Consider the following 6,921-nt stretch of genomic DNA (forward strand, 5'->3'; position numbering starts at 1 on the left):
GCGACGTTTCCCAACAATGTCTCCATGGGTACTTTTGATGCCGAAGATGCACCCCCAATAAGTAGTTTGTCTTTCTTAGAAGAGGCATGAGGATTATTGTTATCTCTTGACTTCTCGGAATGTTGATCATTCGCATCCTCATGATCTTTATCCCTATCCTCCCCATCGGCCATGAGGATATCATCATCATTTGGCTCATTTTGTGGCGTCTTCTCGACCTCCACCTCAAGATCATAATGCACACCATCATAAGACCACGGAGCAAAATCAGGAATCTGGTCAACATCAAGCACCATCACAAGCAATCTGGCTATCCCCCTCTTGCGTGTAAAGGGCATATCTACTTTCTTAGTCTTCCCAATCAACGAACCAAGGCTCCATGTGATTAGGAAATCATTAAGCAGAATTTCTGGAATACCTGTAAATCGGATCCAAACCTTCTGCAACCTAGTACCCTGCGGTGCTGGTTTAATGCATTCCTCAAACTCAAGTAAACACTTGCTGCCACTAACCTTACTTACCCCGAAAGTAAGTAAACGTTGAAGATCCTCTCGTCTAGGAAACTCAACTTGGTAAGTATTTTGCTCCACCCTTATTGGTTCCCAATTGTATGCCTCCGAAACAAGCCTTCTCATCTGTTGAGAGACTTGCTCAGCAGTCAACTCCCCATTCATAACTTTGACTAGACCCGTTCTTGAGCTCTCTAGCCGAGGTGGAGTTAGAACTGAAGTGGAACCCGGTGTCTCAAAAAACATCAGTTTGCTATGGCAAACCCCATAGATGCTCATGACAGGCTTTGGAGCTAAAAGTAATGGGCATGCCTCATCAATATGCCCAGGCTTTTGACAGATATCACACAAATCCGTGGTACAATCCACAACGAAGTGTCCGGGTATCCCACATCTATAACATGTCAATTTTTCTTTTTTGCGAGCCGCCTTGTTGGCTCGCGCTACTTCCCTGTCCTCCGTCGTTATTTGTTGTGTGGGCGGGGTGCCATCTTCCCCCCGTCCTCTTGGGTGACTTCCTTCCATATCGGCCCAGAATTGTTCCGCCCACAATTGCGTACTCCGCCCCCGCCTCTTAGCCGGAAATTAGATCCACGGGCTCCTTCCACAAAGTTGCCTTGGGGTGGCTGGAAGGGACGATGCCATTGATTGGCTCCTCCCCTAGGACCTCCTCCGGCCATCCAATTGGACCGACCACCACCTGATCCACCGGCAAAATCGTTCCAATGGTTTGCATACCCTCTGTGTCCATGAAATCCACCTCCGCCACCGCGATTATTAGCTCCAGGACCACCTCTTCCAGCACCAGCAGACCCGCGTCCCTGACCAGCAGGCAGCTTAGGTTGGTTAATCTCCCGCGCGCCAGCCACCGCTGTAGCAGCTACCCCAACAGCAGGACCTGCCGTCGCAGGTGCAGTCACCGCAGGCGCAGTCCCAGCGGACGCACTTGCCGCAGGCGCAGACGGCACAGCTTGCCTCGCCGCCATTGTAGCCAACGCAGGAATACTCCTAGCTGTACCAGACCGTGACGGGAACCCTGGAATCGCCTTGCTCCCTCCAGTTATTCCCGATCGTACCCCACGGTCTTTATAATCTGGAGGAGAATCAGCCGACAATGGACCTTCCTTGACCACGTCGGTATCCTCCTCAATCTCGGTAAGAGTTGTACCAGGAGACTCCAGAATCTTATGTATTTGCGCAACGTACTGGGCCATATACCCAGGCGCTTGCAAGTCAACAGGTTTAGAGTCCAGCCCATGTTGGCATAGAATCGAATTCAAACGGGACTCCTTAGCCTCACGAATCCCAAGATCCGTTTTGGCTGAATCATGTGCCGTCGGTCGAGATTCCGCCGCCGGTCGACGTGGTTTCCTGACCGGTGCTTGTTTACAAGAATGAAAAAAATCTGCTAACGTAAGAGCCGGAAGACGTACCTTCGATAGAGGTCCCTTCCATGGTCTTACCGCGTTCGTCGACGTTCGCCGGTGAACGACGCGTCGGAGCACCTCGACCCTGTCTTCGTCATTAGCCGTCAGCCCTTCCCAGGCAGGATTGGAATGAGGGAGGAAACCATCTATGGATTCTGCGACCTGCTCCTCAGAGCATCCCACCAGAATGGATTCGCATACGATGTCGGAAGGGGTTGGAGAAGCCGCTGGTGTGTTGTGTAGGTCTTTGTCGTCGTCAGGCAGCGCCCAGAATCGTCCGCCGACGAGGCCAAGTCCCCTGCCGGCCGGCGGGGAGCCCATCTCACGGCACACCCCTCCTGTCGCCTCAGAATCGCCCCAGGATGTCTCTCCAGGAATTTCGGATCGTTAGTTGGCCTCCGGACAGCCTCAAACTTATTGTATTGTGAAATCTGAATATGTTCCCACTTGTTTATTTTTTTCATACAAAGCAAGCAGTGGAACTACCTGGCTGCAGCGATACGCCTCCGCTCCTTTCCTTTGGCACCACCACCCTCCTAGCGGCGACACCGATGATGCCATATTCATTGAAGAATTCTACGAAGAGGAGCACAACAATGATGAGGACGTCGAGCTGGTGGAACTACCTGGCTGCAGCGACACGCCTCCGCTTTTTTGGCCAGTCGACTCAAAGGCTCGCGTAATGTCTTTAGCTTCTGTATATTAGTATGTAGCCTGTAGAACAAGGTATGCTTAATTTTTGAGAAATTTGAAGCTAAGTTAGGTTCATATGTTCTTCGAATAACTAAATATACAGCTTTCCATCTCAGTTTCAGCAATTCAAGTTTTGGCAGACCTTTTTGCAAGAATAGCATGCCGTTCGGATTTGGCCAGTAGTAAGGAGGGAAACTGCATCTCCATCCACTCGTTGAAACATCATACTACTGGGATTAGTATTGACCATTAAGGTTGATCTAGCTTTTGCTAAGCAAACCATTATGCTTGAGGTTGAGGATATTTTCCTATCTTTAGAAGTATGATTTAAGGATAGCGGGTACTATTGTTACAAGCATATTGATCATTCTATTCTATGGTATTTTCTCTGTATCGTGTTAGTTTGGAGAACATTCAGAGAAAATGATAGTCGTATTAGATTGGAGAACATTCAAATAAATGATAGTTGTATTAGATTGGAGAAAATTCAGAGAAATGATAATCTTGGCAAGCGTTTGCTTTTTCTGTTCTGATTTACTACTCAACGCAATAAATAATAAATAAATAAAAATGAGACAGAAGTTCTACAGTAACATATTTTGTGATGGTACTAGCTATCCTTAAAACAATATTCACACAAAAGACACATTCCTTCAAGTTTTCTTGCTCATTGCACTATTGGCTGTTGACATGTTACAGTTGACTGATGTTCCGTTGTTATATGTCAATATGCCCCTATATTTGCACCATTGTTAGTAATATTTTATTTCTAGAGTTTCTGTCATTTGGACCTCATTTTATATTTTGACCAAATCATGTTTTTTAATTCAATTTATTTTATTTTAAAATTTTCGGTCAAATCTATTAATGTGCATGATGCCACTCAGAATTATTTTGTAATTGCTGCTAGGGATAATGATTGGTGCTTCTATGATATTTTAACATGTTCTTGCCTCTCATAGGTCCACTCACACACAGACTACATTCAATAGTTCCCATGCGTGCACTTGCATATATGTGTATGCAAAGCTAATTCTTTTATCAGGTTGGCAAAGCATCAGGATATACATCTGCCTTTCCCTACCTAGATGGTCTCATCCTTGGAATATGAACTACTGAAGTTGTTGTCACCTTTGGCATGTGAAGACTCAGGTTCTTATTGCAATTGGAACATGTTTCAGATGGTCATACATGTCTGCACTTGAAACATATTCCCTAATGAACTTTTTTGTCTATAGTGAAATATTGCAAAGTGTGACGGGCTTGTTGGCGACACGTACGGCCCCTGACGGCTTTCCCTCCCATGCTACATCTCTTCCCTCTTAGGCTGATCTGTTCAATACATGGAGGCATCGATCTAGACCCCGTGGACACAATAGTCTGGATCCACTCTCTTCCATGTCTCCCTTCTTTGTTAATCCCTTCTCTTATTCCTCTCTCTCCCCCTGATTAGTTTTTCCTCTTTGAATTGCAGCATGCAGGACGCTGGATTGAGTGCATGCGGGCGACTAGGATCATCAACAACAACAGAGTTATTATAGCCCCAAAGAAGGTACATTAAGTTCAATGATAAATCGATGGATATGTACATCTAATCTTTCCAAGCTAACGGGAGTTGTAAGCTAATGAAGGATTTGATACTTTGAGCGAATCGACAACAATTACACTAGTTCATGGCGTTGCTTTATCCTTTGAATCTTAGGACCGTGCAGTTCATTTCTTCGCTGAGCAGCTGGCTACAGACAACATTCATCCACACAGCCATGATGGACTATCCAATCCTAGCAAATTTCTTGATGAATCTGCTTGCTTACCCAGTCAAGGAGGTTAGCCGCTCGTAATCTAATTTACAACTATTACTCTCGCCTGCATTACATCAAATGAATGAGAGTAACATGTGTTTCGGAGTTACCAAACTGAGTCATGCAAAAAGAGGTCTTGTTCTTTCTATTCCTCTGCTTTGCATGTAATTCTCCTGACATTTCTGCAGATGTGCAAGATCATTGATTCTTTTCCCGCGGGAGCGGATGTCATCGACAAGGCTTTCGCTACGGCGAGCGTGTACTACAATTACACAGGCGACCAGAAATGCTTCCATGTGGGGGGTGGCGGTGACCCTCATGGCTTCGAAGGATGGAGCTGGCAGGTACAAGCCTGAATCACATACTCCCTCCGTTTCTAAATATAAGACCTTTTAGAGATTGCACTATAAACTATATACGGATGTATACAGACATATTTTAGAGTGTACATTCACTCATTTTGCTCCGTATGTAGTCTTCTAGTGAAATCTCTAAAAGGTCTTATATTTTGGAACGGAGGGAGTACATGTGTATGTGGTGTACTGAACTACTGATAACACATGAAGACTGAGAACATCACATATGTGTTTTCTGAAACAAACTCTTGTGCAGGCCTGTACAGAGATGGTCATGCCAATGATAGTGTCGAAGGAGAGTATGTTCCCACCATACAACTTCAGTTACGAGAAGAGTTCCGACAACTGCCTCGTGGGCTATGGAGTTCGTACGAGAATAGACTGGATCACTTCTGAATATGGTGGCCATGTAAGTTTTTTTTTCAGATTTTCAGTGTTTACATACGAACCGTCAGTAGCAGCATTTCTTTGGGTGGCATGTGCTCGCCTGGTACTGCGCTGGACAACCCACTACAGAAAATTGACAAGGTTCTCAAGGGGTTTGGGAGCAACATCATCTTCTTCAACGTGATGCGAGACCCATGGAGTGGAGGCGGGTAGGAGTAAAAGATTTCTCACCATCTGATTTATTCATGTTGATACTTTCAACCATTTAGCTAGCAATTTTTACCATAGTAAACAATAATAAATAGTCTTCTTTCCAAACTGCTACCAGGGTCCTCAAGAACATATCATACAACATCATTGCTCTTGTCACGGAGAAAGGTAAACATGAAGTTGCAGAAAATATGCGAGGTCAAAAGTATTCCAAACTTATTTACACATGGTTGCGTGATATTCAGGGGGGCCATCATTTGGACTTGAGATCTGCAACGAAGGATGATCCAAACTGGCTTGTAGAACAAAGGAGGCTGGAAGTTGAGATCATACATGGATGGATAGATCAGTATAACAACGATATTTCACAGATGTAGCAGTAAGAAGGCGCCATGAATTTTCATAATCAAGAAAACTAAATGTGTCTACATGGAAAATAAAAGGACTTTCCTTTCTTCTACAGGACGATAAACACAAAAACGGGAAATGGAGGTCGCTACAATTTCCCTGCCCTTGACGGGGTCTTCTCCTGCGATACGGCGTCCTGGTGACGATGCCGCCAACGGCTCTCACCGATGCCTGGCGACACGTACAGCCCCTGACGACTTTCCCTCCCATGCCGCATCTCTTCCCTCTTAGGCTGATCTGTTCAATACATGGAGGCATCGATCTAGACCCCGTGGACACAATAGTCAGGATCCACTCTTTTCCATGTCTCGCTCCTCTGTTAATCCCTCCTCTTATTCCTCTCTCTCCCCCTGATTAGTTTTTCCTCTTTGAATTGCAGCATCAATTTCTTCGTTGTAGCAGAGTTATTACATTGTGGTGGTGGTTTCCTCGCTGTAGTGAATAGAAAATTTGGTAGCCAAATCATTTACTGTTTGGCAGACTTGTTCATCATTGCTGTATCATGGAGACTCCTTGCAGATCATTGTTGTACCATGGAGACTCCTTGCAGCTATTGTACTCGTCTTTTTTATGTTTCATTTACTTGTTTGTTTCATTTATTCTTGCTTTGAACATTTGATTCTGTATTAGTTTGCAGGATTAAACATGTTTAGTAAAAGCCTGCAGAATCTTTAACTAGAGTTGGTAGCACTAAATTAATAATGTAAGGTGGTAGCAGGAATTTTACATCAACCTATATGTGTGTATGTCCATTCTAAAGGAATGTGTGCATGAAGTGACAACTTTCATGATGGAACAAACCAAGTTTGATTTTAGTTTCTCCCGATTGATATTGTGCTTTGTTTTCTTCTATGTTTTACTACAAGTACTATGCCTCTCATGTACAGTAGTTTAGCTGATCTAATGTATTTAACACTGTCTTATTTAGGATAAATTTCCTAGCCTTATATTAATTTATTTTTACTGTAATGTTTGAGAATTAAAGCACTCAAGTTCTGGACCTTTTTAGTAGTTTTTTGTCTAATATGTTACCTTTTACACAAGTGGGGCTTATGTGATAACTTGGCATCTACTTCTTTGTTGCGTCTGAATTTAGTGGCAACAGATTGAGGACCTTAACGTGAATGGC

The 6,921-nt window shown here is 44.2% G+C and overlaps 1 pseudogene; it reads left to right on the top strand.

Moving 5' to 3' along the window:
- Positions 1-2,138: 2,138 nt before the first annotated feature.
- Positions 2,139-5,761, top strand: LOC123448274 (annotated as a pseudogene).
- Positions 5,762-6,921: the final 1,160 nt, after the last annotated feature.

Source organism: Hordeum vulgare, chromosome 4H, assembly GCF_904849725.1.
Source record: "Hordeum vulgare subsp. vulgare chromosome 4H, MorexV3_pseudomolecules_assembly, whole genome shotgun sequence".
Taxonomy (NCBI): domain Eukaryota; kingdom Viridiplantae; phylum Streptophyta; class Magnoliopsida; order Poales; family Poaceae; genus Hordeum; species Hordeum vulgare.